The sequence below is a fragment of the Salmo salar genome, chromosome ssa19, assembly GCF_905237065.1.
Source record: "Salmo salar chromosome ssa19, Ssal_v3.1, whole genome shotgun sequence".
NCBI classification, from domain to species: domain Eukaryota; kingdom Metazoa; phylum Chordata; class Actinopteri; order Salmoniformes; family Salmonidae; genus Salmo; species Salmo salar.
The window spans coordinates 43449986-43469925 of NC_059460.1; the positions used below are offsets into that span (position 1 = coordinate 43449986).

The following is a 19940-nucleotide window of genomic DNA, read 5'->3' on the forward strand; positions in this document are numbered from 1 at the left end:
CTCAAACTTCAAATCTATAACATCCATAACTTTCCCCTCCAAATAGTCTATTTATTCCCAGTATGTTTGGTAAATGGGTTATATCTGGGCCTTGGGCACATTACATTACACCTGTTAATAAACCACGGGCCCTAGCTGTTTTCTGAGTCTGAGAGGACAGAAATAGCTTTCCCATGAGCTTTGGGCCTAAAATAAAGAACAGTGGCAGGGAACGCATACCGCACTGGAGAGACCTCTGTCATGGGAACCACGTCAAACTCTCTGTTAACATCTGAACAGGAGAAATTATAGAGAATACATTAAATACTACACCGCTGCTGCTCTCTGTTGTTATCATCTATGCATAGTCCCTTTAATAACTACCTACATGTACATATTACCTCAACTAACCGGTGCCCCCGCACATTGACTCTGTACTGGTACCCCCCGTATATAGTCTCTCTATTGTTATTTTACTGCTGCTCTTTAATTAATTACTTGTTAATTTATTTCTTATCCGTATTTTTTTAAACTGCATTGTTGGTTAGGGGCTCGTAAGTAGCATTTCACTGTAAGGTCTACACCTGTTGTATTCGGCGCATGTGACTAATAACATTTTATTTGATTTGATTCATTTTTGGTGGGTAAATACGGTGGTAAAACAGAGGAGGTGAAAGTCTGGGTGGGGGAGTGTGTGTGTGTATACACTGCTGTTCAAAAGTTCGGGGTCACTTAGAAATGTCCTTGTTTTTGAAAGAAAAGCAAATTTTTTGGTTCTATTAAAATAACATCAAATTGATCAGAAATACTGTGTAGACATTGTTACTGTTGTAAATGACTATTGTAGCTGGGAACGGCAGACTTTTAATGGAATATCTACATAGGCGTACAGAGGCCCATCATCAGCAACCATCACTCCTGTGTTCCAATGGCACGTTGTATTAGCTAATCCAAGTGTATCATTTCAAAAGGCTAATTGATCCTTAGAAACCCCTTTTGCATATATGTTAAATAGTACCCACAAAACACCAGTCTCAACGTAAACAGTGAAGAGGCGACTCCGGGATGCTGGCCTTCTAGGCTGAGTTGCAAAGAAAAAGCCATATCTCAGACCGGCCAATAAAAATAAAAGATTAAGATGTGCAAAATAACAGACACTGGACAGAGGAACTCTGCCTAGAAGGCCAGCATCCCGGAGTCGCCTCTTCACTGTTGACGTTGAGACTGGTGTTTTGCGGGTACTATTTAATGAAGCTGCCAGTTGAGGACATGCGAGGCATCTGTTTCTCAAAAAAGACACTAATGTACTTGTCCTCTTGCTCAGTTGTGCACCGGGGCCTCCCACTCCTCTTTCTATTCTGGTTAGAGCGAGTTTGCGCTGTTCTGTGAAGGGAGTAGTACACATCATTGTACGAGGTCTTCAGTTTCTTGGCAATATCTCGCATGGAATAGCATTCATTTCTCAGAACAAGAATAGACTGACGAGTTTCAGAAGAAAGTTATTTGTTTCTGGCCATTTTGAGCCTGAAATCGAACCCACAAATGCTGATGCTCCAGATACTCCACTAGTCTAAAGGCGGACAGTTTTATTGCTTCTTTAAATCAGAACAGTTTTCAGCTGTGCTAACATAATTGCAAAAGGATTTTCTGATGATCAATTAGCCTTTTAATGATAATGATAAACTTGGATTAGCTAACACAACGTGCCATTGTAACACAGGAGTGATGGTTGCTGATAATGGGCCTCTGTACGCCTATGTAGACGGTATGTTTGTTTATTCCATGTGTAACTCTGTGTTGTTGTTTGTGTCGCACTGCTTTTCTTTCTCTTGGCCAGGTCGCAGTTGTAAATGAGAACTTGTTCTCAACTACCTGGTTAAATAAAGGTGAATATTTTTTACATTAACAATGTCTACACTATTTCTGATCATCAATTTCATGGTATTTTAAATGGACAAAAATGAGCTTTTCTTTCAAAAACAAGGACATTTCTAAGTGGTAGTGTATGTTTGCATCGCTGGAGGCCCCTATGAGGAAGGACCGCGCTGTGGCTTTGTCTTAAGATTCCCAATGAGAGAGGAGGAATAAACCAGTAAGATTAGAAGCGAAGGAGGATAAAGCCAATAGACTACCCGTTATCGCCAAGGCAAACACACTGCTAGCTACAGCAATAACATTTACACAACACACAGTGCAACAACCGTTTATTATAAGGAAACAGATCTCCAAAAGACTTTGAGCATCTCCATTAAACTGACAACTCAAAATAAACCTCCAAAATGTGTGATTGGCTGGAGGAGATTCTATGGAAATTAGTCAACTGTCCGGTTGCTGTAGCGACAGTAGAGCATCCGTTGAACCGGAGCGCAGCACACACACACTGAGAGCGACCGGTACACCTTTCCCTGTCTTCTCAGGCTGCACTCTCGTTAAATGGCGATGACTCGGTTTTGGCCATGACTCGCTTTTTCCACTGCTGAAAAGTAATTCATAATCCTCCAATAATTGAACATGGTACGAGAGAGTCAAAGGGAGGAGAGAGAGATAAATGACAGTGAGAGAGCAATCTAAATGTGAAGTTCTTCAGAGGTGAATGTCTGTCATCTGCTGTAATAATAACAGTCAGTTTTCCATGTCTCTGGCCCTGTAGGGAGGCTGTTTACATGGAGAATGCTCAGAGATCCAGAGGGGAGACAATAGCCTCAGATTCTCCCCGCCCGGAGTGCCTCGTGGGTGGGCAGGGTATAGCCCAGACACCCCACATGCACCAAGATCATCCAGAGACGGAACAGATAAAAAAAGAGGGGGGGGGATTGACAGATTTTGTGCCAGATTGCTTCTTTAATGACAAAGCACTGCCTTTAAACTGTTGCTATCTGTACCTAAAAGCTTGTCACTTTAAAGGGGAAAGTTGAAAAATGAACATAGATTATCCATAAAAACAGTGGATAAACAGAAACAAGAGGAGACCGTGTGAGACTGTGGAAACCCTCTCATCTATGTGGTCCAGTTAAGTGAGGGTTCTAGCGACAACGTCAAATGCTGAAGGTTAGAGGTCATGAAGTGAGCCATTCCTACCCCACATGTCAAAGGTCACGAGGTGACATCACATACCGCTTTACTGCACATCTGCATGTGATTCTAAATATAGTCCAGCACTTTCTCTAAACAGAGACAAACTGATTAAACAACTGTTCACACAATCAATTGTGAGATGACCAGTCCTCGCTTAACCTATGACTGTTAAAAGTACCTTATAGACTTCACAGACTCCAGGTTTTCTGTGCTCCGACTTCCTGTTCTCTCTTCTTCTGAACAATGACTCCCCCTCTAGGGGTTATTTACGGAGAGAACCCTCATTCAACTGTACAGGTGTTGTACAGTACAAAGCTATCCTCTTCCACCTGATCTTTACCCTGCTGTAACACATGTTTATGAGGATCTACATCATATATCTTGTATCTTTTCCATAGATCACCATGTCAAAGACAGGAGATGAACCAGTACATTTTACGGTCTTTAGGTTCCATCATAACTACATGCATTATAGCTAGAGCTGGACGGTAGACCGTAAAACACTATATATTTATTCATTCAAGGACTGGTTTGGATTTTGAATTTACCTTTCCTAAAGGTATTGTAATGTTTTATCGGCAGTAAGAAACTGCTAGCTAACTTGCAATCACAACTACTAAACATAACAAGTCAACAACTTCGGGAGGGCAAGCTTACCAAATAGAGACCTCTGGAAATCGGCCAACTACCCCTAATAAGAACTGCAATTGAAGCCAAAAATGCACAGTCAAAGAGGAGAATAATTATGTCAAGGAAAAAGTTTTTGGGGATGAAATATGGGCATACTAAGACAAAAACAAAGTGTCACTGTGTGTAAATTATAACAAATTAGTGCAGGAAATGAAGAAATTGATTAAAATGCTGGAAGTGAACTAACAACTCTTCAACTGGAAACCATTGGTTGAGTAGCAGAGTACGATTTGGATTCCTTTGTAATGTTTTACAAATAGGACTACGTCACTGTACGTTTTGTCCTCTTTGTAGTTTTGGTTGAAGTTTGGTTGAACAGTATAAAGCAAATTAGAATGGAGAAATCCCATTAAAACCACTTAGAATTATCATGCACTCACTACCCATAAAGCAAATGTTGAACTTTTTATTAGTCAGAAACATCAAATACCATGAAATACCGTTAAAAAAAAAACAACATTATGTGATCTGATATTTTGACCATAATCGCCCAGCCATAATTATAGCTACTCTCTGAGCAGGTGTTTGACTGGTAGGCTATAGCTCATATGTGATAAAAATGTCTAGGCTTTAATCATTTATCCTAAATAAAGACCCGTTCTCCATGCAAGGCCACAAATTATTCCTATTTATATGCACTTCTGGAATGGTAAACAAGTCAATATCTATCCAACATCTCAGTTAAGAATCACAACTCAACCAGAAAAGCCTTTTTACAGTAACTCTCTCAGTAAAGCTCTCATCAAGCCGAGGACAGTTCTGACAAGCATTGCTGACGTTTTTATGAACCTTGGGGGAAAAAATGAATTCACAAAACAATAAAGCACTTCTCTTTACCATTAATATATTAAGATATTTCACAATGATCAGACACAACCTTTAATGTTTTCAAGCTTTCCTCTTCTCAGTGTGTATGAAAAGTAATTGATACTAAGATGGCTGGATGCATCTGCATTGAGCACTCAATGTTCTCAAGAATGTCTTATTATTGATAGACATCTCAAGATGAAGATGTTGGACCATTACAGCTGTAGTGTGCTCCGAAAGCTCCGTTCACAGCTCTGGCAACTACAACGAGATGTGGCAGATTGAACTCTGTGGTGACCTTTGACCTAAAAGATGTGGCATACGGGCTAATCCCCTTTCAGGACATCACATTAACCCCTCGACTTCCTGGAGAGGCTTTGATGGAAGCCATGATCCCCCAATAACACTAGTTATAGATTTATTTTTGTGTTATTGCTCCAAAACCCAGGCTATTATAGACACACAATACACACATGTAGATAAACTCAGGAGATATGGCAGCCACGTGTGTGTACGTGTATGTGTGTGTGTGTGTGTGTGTGTGTGTGTGTGTGTGTGTGTGTACTTCATAATGCATGCAGTCTGACCTTAACAACAAAGCATCTTCACAACAAATGCAAATAAAAACAGATGTAAGAAAAGCAGAGGGCTGTTTGAACGCAGCTAGTTAGATGATGTAAGCCTCATGAGGCCGAGCTTTTATAAAATAAGGCTGCTACCTCCAAGCTGTGACCTGGACAAGGCTTCATGTCTTGTCTGTGACAGACAAGAGAAATCACAACTCTGTAAATGTCATACAACTAGCAAAACCCAACTGTATACTACGAGTATGCTGTTATATCATACTGACATACAGTGCATTCATAAAGTATTCAGACCCCTTGACTTTTTACACATTTTGTTACAGACTTATTCTAAAATAGATGTTTTAAATGTTTTATTCCTCATCAATCTACACATAATAATCCATAATGACGAAGCAAAAACAGGTTTAGACATTTTTGCAAGTTTTTTCAAATAAATATCAAATTTACATAAGTATTCAGACCCTTTATTCAGTACTTTGTTGAAGATCCTTTGGCAGAGATTATAACCTCAAGTCTTCTTGGGTATGACGCTACAAGCTTGGCACACCTGTATTTGGGGAGTTTCTCCCATTCTGCTCTGCAGATCCTCTCAAGCTCTGTCAGGCTGGAAGGGTAGCGTCCCTGCACAGCTATTTTCAGGTCTCTCCAGAGATGTTCGATCGGGTTCAAGCCCGGGCTCTGGCTGGGCCCCTCAAGGACATTGACACTTGTCCTGAAGCCACTCCTGCGTTGTCTTGGCTGTGTGCTTAGGGTCGTTGTCCAGTTAGGAGGTGAACTTCTGCCCCAGTCTGAGGTCCTGAGCAGGTTTTCATCACGGATCTCTCTGTACTTCACTCCGTTCATCTTTCCCTCGATCCTCACTAGTCTCCCAGTCCCTCCCGCTGAAAAACATCCCCACAGGATGATGCGGCCACAACCATGCTTCACCGTAGAGATGGTGCCTGGTTTCCTCCTGACCAATCTTGGTTTCATCAGACCAGAGAATCTTGTTTCTTATGGTCTGAGAAAAAAAAAGACTCCAAGCGGGCTGTCATGTGCCTTTTACTGAGGAGTGTCTTCTGTCTGGCCACTACTATACAGGCCTGATTGGTGGAGTGCTGCAGAGATGGTTGTCCTTCTGGAAGGTTCTCCCATCTCCACAGAGGAACTCTTGAGCTCTGTAAGAGTGACCATCAGGTTCCTGGTAACCTCCCTGACCAAGGCCCTTCTCCCCCGATTGATCAGTTTGGCCAGCTCGACAGTAGTAGTCTTGGTGGTTCTAAACTTCTTCGATTTAAGAATGATGGAGGCCACTGTGTTCTTGGGGACCTTCAATGCTGCAGACATTTTTTGGTACCCTTCACCAGATCTGTTCCTTGACATAATCATGTCTCGGAGCTCTATGGATAATTCCTTCAATCTCATGGCTTGGTTTTTGCTCTGACATGCACTGTCAACTGTGGGACCTTATATAGACAGGTGTGTGCCTTTCCAAATCATGTGCATTCAATTTAATTTACCACAGGTGGACTCCAATCCAAAAAATAAAACCTGTTTTTGCTTTGTCATTATGGGGCTTGTAGATTGATGATTTGTTTTATCAACTTTAGAAAATAATGCTGTAACTTAACAAAACGTGTTAAAAGTCAAGGGGTCTGAATACTTTCCGAATGCAGGGTGTCACATTCTCAAGCAACTCCATTCTTTGGTAAAAAAAAAACCTCCATTACACAAAAAAGTATTGGTGTTAAGAAGAAAAAACACTTGAAATAAAAAATTCCCTACACATACTGTATGCAATGGGAACATAAAATGTATGTTGTGGAAAATACCTAATGGTTTAATATGAAGAGCACTGGATCTGGTCCATAAGGACTTAAAGTTATGAAACAGTGAGAGAGAGGAGGGCAATTCATATTCTGCCCACTGGCTTTCACACGGGACAAACGCATGCACCCACACAGACATGTGAATGCATGAACACACACCCACACAAACGGGACAAATACACATAGACAAAAAAACGTTCATATTCCACTGTAGCTTTTTTTCCACTCGGGGACAAATATCTCTGACTGATGGGGGGGGGGGATGGGGATGTGTATTTGTAATGTTTGTAATCAGGCTGGATTTGAACCCATGGACTCATGTCTGTCTCAGATCACTGACTGTTTTTATGAATGAATATTAGTATACCGTGTAACACTAACTCACACACAGACAGATAAACACAGACATATACAAGCATATACTTATACTCTCTCACAGACCGCAATATTCAGTACATAACACCAGTAGAATATGTTTTTTTTGGCTCAAGTAAACATTCATACAATGCAAGAGGCTTCCAGTTATTCGGGTGAAAACATTACTGTTGTCTTTATTTGAAACAAGACCTTACCTGTTCACAGGTAGTAGCTTGACACTCCCCGCCCACATTGATTCATGCCACAGCTTTGTGCCTTCACACCTGTCACAAACACGTTTAGATTGTTCATTTAGTACAGTGATATTTAGAGCATTCTGTTGGATGCATCATCATCATCATCAAGGTGAATCCTTCCAAGGGATTTTTATTGGATTTCAGAGATCTGAACCAATCATATTGTTACTGTACTGTGGATGGTTAGTTTACAACAGACAGTGAATGAGATCAGTCCAGAGACTTTTAATCATATGGTGACAGACGGTTGCTGAGGCAACAAGCTGCCAAGTCAACATCCATGTAAAAACAGCAGGTCCGCCCGTAAATTCACAAGAATAAGAAGAATGTTCGCACAATGAACGTCAATCCGCGGCTTCGCCAACAACACTGATTTTACCGAGCAGACAGTGGGAGGCGGAGCCATGTCATGGCCACTGTCCAGCTGTTGGACTAAGGCTTGATTTGAGAGATCCAGACCTAGTGTTTCTGTTCATTATGCAACCTGGTGGTTCCAAAGACTCAACTAATATACAACACAGAAAAATTCTGCCAGTTTTCTGACAGCTTCAGAAGGATAAAATCCTACTGTCTATTGAACTTATTTGCTTTTAGTTGGTGCTCCACGAAACATTTGAAAGTGAGTAGCGACAGCTCCACAGACACACAGACATGGAAGTAGACATGAACTACGCACACACCCTACTCTGGTTATTTAACTGTTTTATTGCACTGGCAGACAGAGATAAGAGCCTGTCAGCATGTATCTTCTTTTATGACTCTCCAGAGAATTGAAGAAAAGAAAAGTCAGCAGATGCGAGACAGAGTCAGCGAGAGAGAGAGAGAGAGAGAGACAGAGAGACAGCAACCTTGGGAAAATCCTCTGCATTATCATTAACAGCAGACTTGTACATTTCCTCAGTGAAAACAATGTTCTGTGCAAATGTCAAATTGGCTTCTTACCAAATTACCGTACGATAGACCACATATTCACCCTACACACACTAATTGACAAACAATCAAACCAAAAGAAAGGCAAAATGTCTTCTCATGTTTTGCTGATTTCAAAAAAGCGGGATGCCTCAATTTGGCATGAGGGTCTGCTATTCAAATTAATGGATAGTGGTGTTGGGGGAAAAACACGACATTCTAAAATCTATGTACACAAACAGGTGTGCGGTTGAAATTGGCAAAAAACACACTGCTTTCTTTCCACAGGGTGGGAGGGTGAGACAGGGATGAAGCTTAAGCCCCACCCTCTTCAACATATATATCAACGAATTGGCGAGGGCACTTGAACAGTCTGCAGCACCTGGCCTCACCCTACTAGAATCTGAAGTCAAATGTCTACTGTTTGATGATTAATGATGTAAATGTTTGCTGATGATCTGGTGCTTCTGTCCCAAACCAAGTAGGGCCAACAGCAGCACCTAGATCTTCTGTACAGATTCTGTCAGACCTGGGCCCTGACAGTAAATCTCAGAATACAGAATACCTGACCACTGTGACTGACCCAAAATTAAGGAATGTTTTGACTATGTACAGACTCAGTGAGCATAGCCTTGCTATTGAGAAAGGCAGCCAAAGGAAGACCTGGCTCTTAAGAGAAGACAGTCTATGTGCACACTGCCCACAAAAACTGGAAACTGAGCTGCGCTTCCTAACTTCCTGCCAAATGTATGACCATATCATTGACACATATTTCCCTCAGATTCCACAGACCCACAAATTCAAAAACAAATCCAATTTTGATAAACTCCCATATCTATTGGATGAAATACCACAGTGCAGCAAGATTTGTGACCTGTTGCCACAAGGGCAACCAGTAAAGAACAAACACCATCATAAAAACAACCTATATGTTAATTGATTTTTCCCTTTTGTACTTGATTTGCATATCATTACAACACTGTATATAGCCATGATATGACATTTGAAATGTTTTTATTCTTTAGGAACTTTGAGGGTAATGTTTATTGTAAATCTTTTATTGTTTATTTCACTAGCTTTAGCAATGTAAACATGTGTTTCCCATGCAAATAAAGCCCCTTAAATTGAAATTGAGGGTGACAGAGACACAGAGAGAGACAGAGAGAAAAAGAGATCAGCCACAGTGTTTGGTTGCTATTCATGTGTTTAATGGATTGTTTGTTAACTTTTGGATTGCGACAAAAATTCGAATCTATTTTTTATATAATATATATATTCTGTCTCCAGATGTCTATCGCTAGTAACACCATATAACTAAGTACATGTAAAAATAAAAAGGTGATCTGATCAACATTCAGCGTCATTTCAATATGTCTATTTTCTGATGAATGTATTTCTCACATTTTCTCATTCCTGAAACACACACACACACAGAGAATACTTTTGTATTGGTGGACAATAGGGCTCCCGAGTGGCATGGCGGTCTAAGGCACTGCATCTCAGTGCTAGAGACGTCACTACAGACACCCTGGTTCGATTCCAGGAAGTATCACAACCAACCGTGGGAGTCCCATAGGGTGGCGTACAATTGGCCCAGCGTCGTCCAGGTTTGGCCGGTGTAGGCCGTCATTGTAAATAAGAATGTGTTCTTAACCGACTGGCCTAGTTAAATAAAGGTTAAATAAATACAAATAAATACAAATAAAGACATGAGTAACTAGGTTCAATTCACCTTCCGTTGAGAAGATAAAACATAACATACAATATATTCAGTTTAAATTGCATCAGATTACGACGGGTCAAATCACATAAAAACGTCCTGGCCACCATGGCCTGCTATCATCCACTATACTCTTTCCCATGTGATAAGACCTCCATTAAACAGTTTAGTGGGAAATGACGGCAAGGTAGAGCAATGCCAATTTTCTCCACCACACTGATAACAGCATGTACACTACAAGGCCAAAAGTATGAGGACACGCCTTCAAATTAGTGGATTCTGCTATTTCAGCTACAGCCCACAGTTGCTGACAGGTGTATAAAATCAAGCACACAGCCATGCAATCTCCATAGACAAACATTGGCAGTAGAATGGCCTTACTGAAGAGCTCAGTGACTTTCAACGTGGCATCGTCATTAGGATGCCACCTTTCCAGCAAGTCAGTTGGTCAAATTTCTGCCCTACTAGAGCTGCCCCGGTCAACTGTAAGTGCTGTTATTGTGAAGTGGAAACATCTAGGAGCAACAACGGCTCAGCCGCGAAGTGGTGGGCCACACAAGCTCACAGAATGGGACCGCCGAGTGCTGAAGTGTGTATTGTGTAAAACTCGTCTGTCCTCGGTTGCAACACTCACTACCGAGTTCCAAACTGCCTCTGGAAGCAACGTCAGCACAATAACTGTTCTTCGGTAGCTTCATGAAATGGGTTTCCATGGCCGAGCAGCCACACACAAGCCTAAGTTCATCATGCTCAATGCCAAGCGTCGGCTTGAGCGGTGTAAAGTTCGCTGCCATTGGACTCTGGAGCAGTGAAAATGCGTTCTCTGGAGTGATGAATCATGCTTCACCATCTGGCAGTCCGATGGATGAATTTGGGTTTGGCGGATGCCATGAGAACGCGACCTGCCTGAATGCATAGTGACAACTGTAAAGTTTGGTGGAGGAGGTCTGAGGCTGTTTTTCATGGTTCGGGCTAGGCCCCTTAGTTCCATACAATGACATTCTTGACAATTCTGTGCTTCCAACTTTATGGCAACAGTTTGGGGAAGGTCCTTTCCTGTTTCTGCATGACAATTCCCCCGTGAACAAAGCGAGGTTCATACAGAAATGGTTTGTCGAGATCGGTGTGGAAGAACTTGACTGGCCTGCACAGAGCCCTGACCTCAACCCCTTCGAAAACCTTTGGGATGTATTGGAACACCGACTGCGAGCCAGGCCTAATCGCCTACCACCAGTGCCTGACCACACTAATGCTCGAGCCCCAGCAATCTTCCAACATCTAGTGGAAAGCCTTCCCAGAAGAGTGGAGGCTGTTACAGCAGCAAAGGGGGGACCAATTCCATATTAATGCCCATGATTTTGGAATGAACTTTTGGCCATGTAGTGTATTTGGATAAAACAGTCTGCCAATGAAATCAGGGACAAACCTCAGGACTTATCTCTTACTGAATATTATACTAATGTATTCATGAGATGAACAAATCAAAACTTGATTTGTCACGTGCCTAATACAACAAGTGTAGACCTTACCGTGAAATGCTTACTTACAAGCCCTTAACCAACAACGCAGTTGAAGAAGAGTTAAAGAAAATATTTACCAAATAAACTAAAGTAAAAAATAACACAAAATAACGAGGCTATATACAGTGGGTACCGATACCGAGTCAATGTGCGGGAGTACAGGTTAGTCGAGGTAATTTTTACATGTAAGTAAGGGTGAAGTGACTATGCATAGATAATAAACAGCGAGTAGCAGCACTGTTCAAAACAAATGGAGGGGTGGGTTGTCATTGTAAATAGTCCGGTGGCCATTTGATTAAATTGTTCAACAGTCTTATGGCTTGGGGGTAGAAGCTGTTAAGGAGCCTTTTAATCCTAGACTTGGCACTCCGGTACCACTTGCCGTGCGGTAGCAGAGAATATTCTATGACTTGGGTAACTGGAGTCTGACAATTTTTGGGGCTTTCCTCTGACACTGCCTAGTATATACAGTGGCAAGAAAAAGTATGTGAACTCTTTTGAATTACCTAGACTTCTGCATAAATTGATCATAAAATTTGATCGTATCTAATAAGACAAAAACAATTATATGTTTTCATGTCTTTATTGAACACACCGTGTAAACATTCACAGTGCAGGGTGGGAAAAGTATGTGAACCCTTGGTTTTAATAACTGGTTAACACTCCTTTGGCAGCAATAACCTCAACCAAACGTTTTTTTGTAGTTGCGGATCAGATTTGCACAACGGTCAGGAGGAATTTTGGACCATTCCTCTTTACAAAACTGTTTCAGTTCAGCAATATTCTTGGGATGTCTGGTGTGAAACACTCTCGAGGTCATGCCACAGCATCTCAATCGGGTTGAGGTCAGGACTCTGACTGGGCCACTCCAGAAGGCGTATTTTCTTCTGTTGAAGCCATCCTGTTGTTGATTTACTTCTGTGTTTTGGGTCTTTGTCCTGTTGCATCAACCAACTTCTGTTGAGCTTCAATTGGCAGACAGATAACCATACATTCTCCTGCAAAATGTCTTGATAAACATGTTTCCATCGATGATAGCAAGCTGTCCAGGCCCTGAGGCAGCAAAGCAGCTCCAAACCATGATGCTCCCTTCAACATACTTCACAGTTGGGATGAGGTTTTGATGTTGGTGTGCTGTGCCTTTTTTTCCTCCACACATAGTGTTGTGTGTTACTTCCAAACAACTTTAGTTTAATCTGTCCACAGAATATTTTGCCAGTAGCGCTGTGGAACATCCAGATGCTATTTTGCGAACTTCAGACGTGCAGCAATGGGTTTTTTTGGAGAGCAGTGGCGTCTTCCGTGGTGTCCTCCCATGAACACCATTCTTGTTTAGTATTTTACGTATCGTAGACTCGTCAACAGAAATGTTAGCATGTTCCAGAGATTTCTTTAAGTCTTTAGCTGACACTCTAGGAATCTTCTTAACCTCATTGAGCATTCTGACCTGTGATCTTGCAGTCATCTTTGCAGGACGGCCACTCCTAGGGAGAGTATCAACTGTGCTGAACTTTCTCCATTTATAGACAATTTGTCTACCCGTGGACTGATGAACATCAAAGGCGTTTAGAGATACTTTTGTAATCCTTTCCAGCTTTATGCAAGTCAACAATTCTTAATCTTAGGTCTTCTGAGATATTGGTTCACGTCAGGCAATACTTCTTGTGAGTAGCAAACTCAAATTTTGTGAGTGTTTTTTAAAGGGCAGGGCAGCTGTAACCAACATCTCCAATCTCAATGATTGCACTCCAGGTTAGCTGATTCCTGACTCCAATTAGCTTTTGGAGGAGTCATTAGCCTAGGGGTTCACATACATTTTCTAACCTACACTGTGAATGTTTAAATTATGTATTCAATATAGGCAAGAAAAATACAATAATTTGTGAGTTATTAGTTTAAGCAGACTGTTTGTCTGTTGTTGTGATTTAGATGAAGATCAGATCAAATTTTATGACAAATTTATGCAGAAATCCAGGTAATTCCAAAGGGTTCACATACTTTTTCTTGCCACTATAGGTCCTGGATGGCAGGAAACTGGGCCTTACCCACTACCCTTACGGTCAGATGCCGAGCAGTTGCCATACCAGGCGGTAATGCAACCGGTCAGGATGCTCTCGATGGTGCAGCTGTAGAACGTTTTGAGGATCTGGGGACCAATGCCAAATATTTTCAGTCTCCTGAGGGGGAAAAAGTGTTGTCGTACCCTCTTCATGATTGTCTTGGTGTGTTTTGGACCATGATAGTTCGTTGGTGATGTGGACACCGCTCCACTATAGCCCTGTCGATGTTAATGGGGGCCTGTTCAGCCCACCTTTTCCTGTAGTCCAAGATCAGCTCTTTTGTCTTGCTCACATTGAGAGAGAGGTTGTTGTCCTGGCACCACACTGCCAGGTCTCTGACCTCCTCCCTATAGGCTGTCTCATCGTTGTCGGTGATCAAGCCTACCACTGCTGTGTCGTCAGCAAACTTAATGATGGCGTTGGAGTCGTGTTGGCCACACAGTGAACCGAGAGTACAGGAGGGGACTAAGTACACACCCCTGAGGGGACCCAGTGTTGAGGATCAGCGTGGCAGACGTGTTGTTGTCTACCCTTACCACCTGATGAGCTTCGTGGGTACTATGGTGTTGAACGCTGAGCTGTAGTCAATGAACAGCATTCTCACATAGGTGTTCCTTTTGTCCAGGTGGGAAAGGGCAGTGTGAAGTGCGATTGAGATTGAGTCATCTGTAGATCTGGCGGTACGCGAATTGGAGTGGGTCTAGGGTACTAGTTACTGAAAAGGTGACATCCCATTGTCCATCTCAAGTGCTCCTTAAAATGGTGTGATATCCATAACATTATCCATGTCCCCTCATCCATCCTAGTACCCATTCATGACAGCTTTCCTTTGGACTTTTACAGGCTGCTTGTTTTGATCTTTGCGAGTGTTTTGGTCAGCCAGGGTGAGGCTTTGGTTACCCACCAAGGAGCACTGCCAGGGCACCGCTAAGACCTCCTCTATTACACATGATTACAGTAAACACAGCAGACGTTTGATGCTAATGGAACTCTTAGATTATAATGGCGCAACCAGATTCTAACTTGTTCTATTCTAGGTTCTATTGATCCTGACACAGCTTTGAGGAAACTCAGAGCCAAGTCCAGAACAGGCCTTTACAGCCCCTGGGTCTGCCTAGCCTTCTACTCAGCCAACACTGCCACCCAAAACACAACTTGGCTAACATCTTAACTAAAGCAATCTCAGGGTAAATGGTGCGTCAAACCATAGGATTATACACTTAAACATTCAAAATGCAGAAAATCCACATTCTTCTTCTATCCAATGACAGGTTGAGGTTCCTCCTCTAACTTCCCTACCACTGCACGGTTCACGACCGGTGTCACTAAACAGCTGCTCAATTACCAGCCTGAGCTGGAAGCAGCCAGCCACGACACCAGCCACAATGGAACCAGGTAGCATTCAGCAGGAAACATCAGCACAGCCAAATTAGCCATGATCTCATTTGTTGCCAAAACAGCCATTAATCCGAGTGGTCGGCATTGGAATGGGGAACTAAAGTACTAAAGGCCCCAGGGCTCCTACAGGGGTGAGATGACTCAGGTGGAGCGAGGTAGGGGGGAGGGAAGACAATTAAATCTCTTTGTTCCACAACATTTGTTTAGCCTGAACCCTTGAGTCGGTCTGAATGTGAGATCTGATGTGAGACAAGGATGACTCTTGTGTGATGGTTGTCTAGAAGGTAGTGACAGTTGTGCATATAAAAAAGTATTATTAAGAGATGTTCTGGGTAGCCATTTGATTAGCTGTTCAGGAGTCTTATTGTTCCTTCCAATACATCATCGTAATTTCCGGTCACAACTTTTTTTTCTTTTTAATTACCGTTTTATATTTTTCGCATCGCTCAACGTTTTTCATTAAACTTTTTCACTGCGGACGATTTATCTGGACATGGTTCTACAAGACCTCCACCAGCCGAAGCTTCTCACAATATACAGGAGAACGATCACCTTATGGCGAGGATAGCCATGTTGCAAGCCCAGCTTCAGACGCAATCGTTAGACAAGGGTAATTTAAGTGTAGGAAAGGATGAAACAGCGTCTGTGCCACCAGTAAGTACAGATAGTAGTATAAATCCCCTCGCACAGTCCCCGCAGCTGGATAATTGTCTCATGGCTTCTGGAAGGAACTGCTGTAGGAATGCTCAACCGGTGTCGCTCATTCAGCCGACAGAAACTTTCAACCGGTTCTCCCCATTAAGCAACGAGTCAGTCTTCTCTGGTCTCTCCTCCACCCGTTACGGAGTCTGAGACACCGAAGCCTCCCACTATTAGCTCTGCTCTCATCTTATCTATGAACATAGACAGGGCTCAAACTCCTCTAGCTCCACAATGAGATAGGGTGCAGGCCAGGCAGCAGGCTGATAGCCACCCTGCCAGCTTAGTGGAGTCTGCCACTAGCATAGTCAGTGTAGTCAGTTCAGCTATCCCCATTGAGACTGTGTCTGTGCCTCAATCTAGGTTGGGCCAACATGGGCAAAACTAAACATGGCGGTTTTCGCCTTAGCAATCTCACTGGAATAAAGACCTCCTCCATTCCTGTCATTATGGAAAGAGATTGTGAAATCTCACATCTCAAAATAGGGCTACTTAAATGTTAGATTCTTCACCTCCAAGGCAGTTAAAGTCAGTGAACTAATCACTGAACATAATATTGATGTGATTGGCCTGACTGAAACATGGCTTAAGCCTGATGAATTTACTGTGTTAAATAAGGCCTCACGTCCTGGTTACACCAGTGACCATATCCCTCGGGCATCCCGCAAAGGCGGAGGTGTTGCTAACATTCAGGATAGCAAATATCAATTTACAAAACAAAGACTGCATTTTCATCTTTTGAGCTTCTAGTCATGAAATCTACGCAGCCTACTCAATCACTTTTTACAGCTACTGTTTAGAGGCCTCCTGGGCCGTATACAGCACTCCTCACTGAGTTCCCATCGGACCTTGTAGTCATGGCAGATCATATTAAAATTTTTGGTGACTTTAATATTCACATGGAAAAGTCCACAGACCCATTCCAAAAGGCTCTTGGAGCCATCATCGACTCAGTGGGTTTTGTCCAACATGTCTCCGGACCTACTCACTGCCACGGTCCTTCTCTGGACCCTTAATGTTTTTTCTCATAATCCTCACTATCGGACCACCATTTTATTATGTTTGCAATCACAACAAATAATCTGCTCAGACCCCAACCAAGGATCATCAAAAGCTGTACTATAAATTCTTGGACAACCCAAAGATTCCTAGATGCCCTTCCAGACTCCTTCCACCTACCCAAGGACGTCAGAGTACAAAAAAAGGTTAACCACCTAAATGAGGAACTAAAATCAACCTTGCGTAATACCCTAGATGCAGTCGTAGCCCTAAAAACATTTGTCATAAGAAACTAGCTCCCTGGTATACAGAAAATACCTGAGCCCTGAAGCAAGCTTCCAGAAAATTGGAACGGAAATGGCGCTACACCAAACTGGAAGTCTTCCGACTAGCTTGGAAAGACAGTACCGTGCAGTTTCGAAGAGTCCTCACAGCTGCTCGATCATCATATTTTTCCAACTTAATTGAGGAGAATAAGAATAATCCAAAATGTAACTTTGATACTATAGCTAAGCTAACTAAAAAGCAGCATTCCCAAAGAGAGGATGGCTTTCACTTCAGCAGTGATAAATTCATGAACTTCTTTGACGAAAAGATCATGATCATTAGAAAGCAAATTACGGACTCCTCTTTAAAGCTGCGAATTTCTCCAAAGCTCAGTTGTCCTGAGTCTGCACAACACTGCCAGGACCTAGGATCAAGGAAGACATTCAAGTTTTTCAACCCTATATCTCTTGACACATTGATGAAAACCGTCTTGGCCTCTAAACCTTCAAGCTGCATACTGGACCCTATTCCAACTAAACTACTGAAAGAGCTGCTTCCCATGCTTGGCCCTCCTATGATGAATATAATAAACTGCAGCCTGTATTGAAAAAGCCAAACCTTGACCCAGAAAATATATATATATATTAAAAACAATATTAATAAAAAATAAAAAATAAATTTAAAAAACGGCCTATATTGAATCTCTCATCCATCTCAAAAATGTGAGAAAAAGCTGTTGCGCAGCCTTCCTGAAGACAAACAATGTATACGAAACCCTTCAGTCTGGTTTTAGACCCCATCATAGCACTGAGACGGCACTCGTGAAGGTAGTAAATTACCTTTTAATGGCGTCAGACCAAGGCTCTGCATCTGTCCTCGTGCTCCTAGACCTTAGTGCTGCTTCTGATACGATCGATCACCACATTCTTTTGGAGAGATTGGAAACCCAAATTGGTCTACACGAACAAGTTCTGGCCTGGTTTAGATCTGTCGGAAAGATATCAGTTTGTCTCTGTGGATGGTTTGTCTTCTGACAAATCAACTGTAAATTTCCGTGTTCCTCAAGGTTACGTTTTACGACCACTATTGTTTTCACAATATATTTTACCTCGTGGTGATGTCATTTGGAAACAAATGTTAAGTTTCACTGCTATGAGGACGATACACAGCTGTATATTTCAATGAAACATGGTGAAGCCCCTAAATTGCCCTCCCTGGAATGCTGTGTTTCAGACATAAGGAAGTAGAAGGCAGCAAATGTTTTACTTTTAAACTCGGACAAAACCGAGATGCTAGTTATGGGTCCCAAGAAACAAAGTGAGCTTCTGTTGGATCTGACAATTAATCTTGACGGTTGTACAGTCATCACAAATAAAACTAAAGGACCTCGGCGTTACTCCGGGCCCTTTTTTCCATCTTCGTAACATTGCAAAATTCAGAAACTTTGTCCAAAAATGATGCAGAAAAATGTATCCATGCTTTTGTCACTTCTAGATTAGACTATTGCAATGCTCTACTTCCCGGCTACCTGGATAAAGCACAAAATAAAACTTCAGTTAGTGCTAAACACGGCTGCTAGAATCTTGACTAGAACCAAAATATTTGATCATAATACTCCAGTGCTAGCCTCTGTACACTGGCTTCCTGTTAAGTCTAGGGCTTTCAAGGTTTTACTGCTAATCTACAAAGCATTACATGGGCTTGCTCCTACCTACCTTTCCGATTTGGTCCTGCTGTACATACCTACACGTACGCTATGATCACAAGACGCAGGCCTCCTTACTGTCCTTACTGTCCAAGCAAACAGCTGGAGGCAGAGCTTTCTCCTATAGAGCTCCATTTTTATGGAATGGTCTGCTTATTCACGTGAGAGATGCCGTCTTAATTGAAGACTCACCTCTTCAGTAGGTCCTATGATTGAGTGTAGTCTGGCCCAGGGGTGTGAAGGTAAACGAAAAGGAACTGGAGTGACGAACCTCCCTTGCTGTCTCTGCCTGGCTGGTTCCCCTCTCTCCTCTGGGATTCTCTGCCTCTAACCCTATTACGGGGGCTGAGTCCCTGGCTTACTGGTGCTCTTCCATGCCGTCCCTAGGAGGGGTGCGTCACTTGAGTGGGTTGAGTCATTGACGTGATCTTCCTGTCCGGGTTGGCACCCCCCTCGGGTTTGTGCCGTGGGGGAGATCTTTGTGGGCTATACTCAGCTTTGTCTCAGGGTAGTAGGTTGGTGGTTGAAGATATCCCTCCAGTGGTGTGGGGGCTGTGCTTTGGCAAAGTGGGTGGGGTTATATCCTGCCTGTTTGGCCCTGTCTGGGGGTATCATCGGACAGGCCACAGTGTCTCCCGACCCCTCATGTCTCAACCTCCAGTATTTATGCTGCAATAGTTAATGTGTCGGGGGGCTAGGGTCAGTCTGTTTTATATGGAGTATTTCTCCTGTCTCATCCCGTGTCCTGTGTGAATTTAAGTAATATCTTTCTCTCTGAGGACCTGAGCCCTAGGACCATGCCTCAGGACTACCTGGCCTGAGGACTCCTTGCTGTCCCCAGTTCACCTGGTCATACTGCTGCTCCAGTTTCAACTGTTCTGCCTGTGGCTATGGAACCCTGACCTGTTCGCCGGACGTGCTACCTTGTCCCAGACCATGATGCTTTGGACTCGTTCTCTACCGCACCTGCTGTCTCAAACACTGAATGATCGGCTATGAAAAGTCAACTGACATTTACTCCTGAGGTGCTGACCTGTTGCACCCTCTACAACCACTGTGATTATTATTATCATCTGACCCTGCTGGTCATCTATGAACGTTTG

At 42.7% G+C, this 19940-nt stretch overlaps 1 protein-coding gene across 1 annotated transcript in view; it reads right to left on the reverse strand.

Moving 5' to 3' along the window:
• LOC106578852 (myocardin) overlaps positions 1 to 19940 on the reverse strand; it is a 227387-nt gene that overhangs the window by 186599 nt on the left and 20848 nt on the right.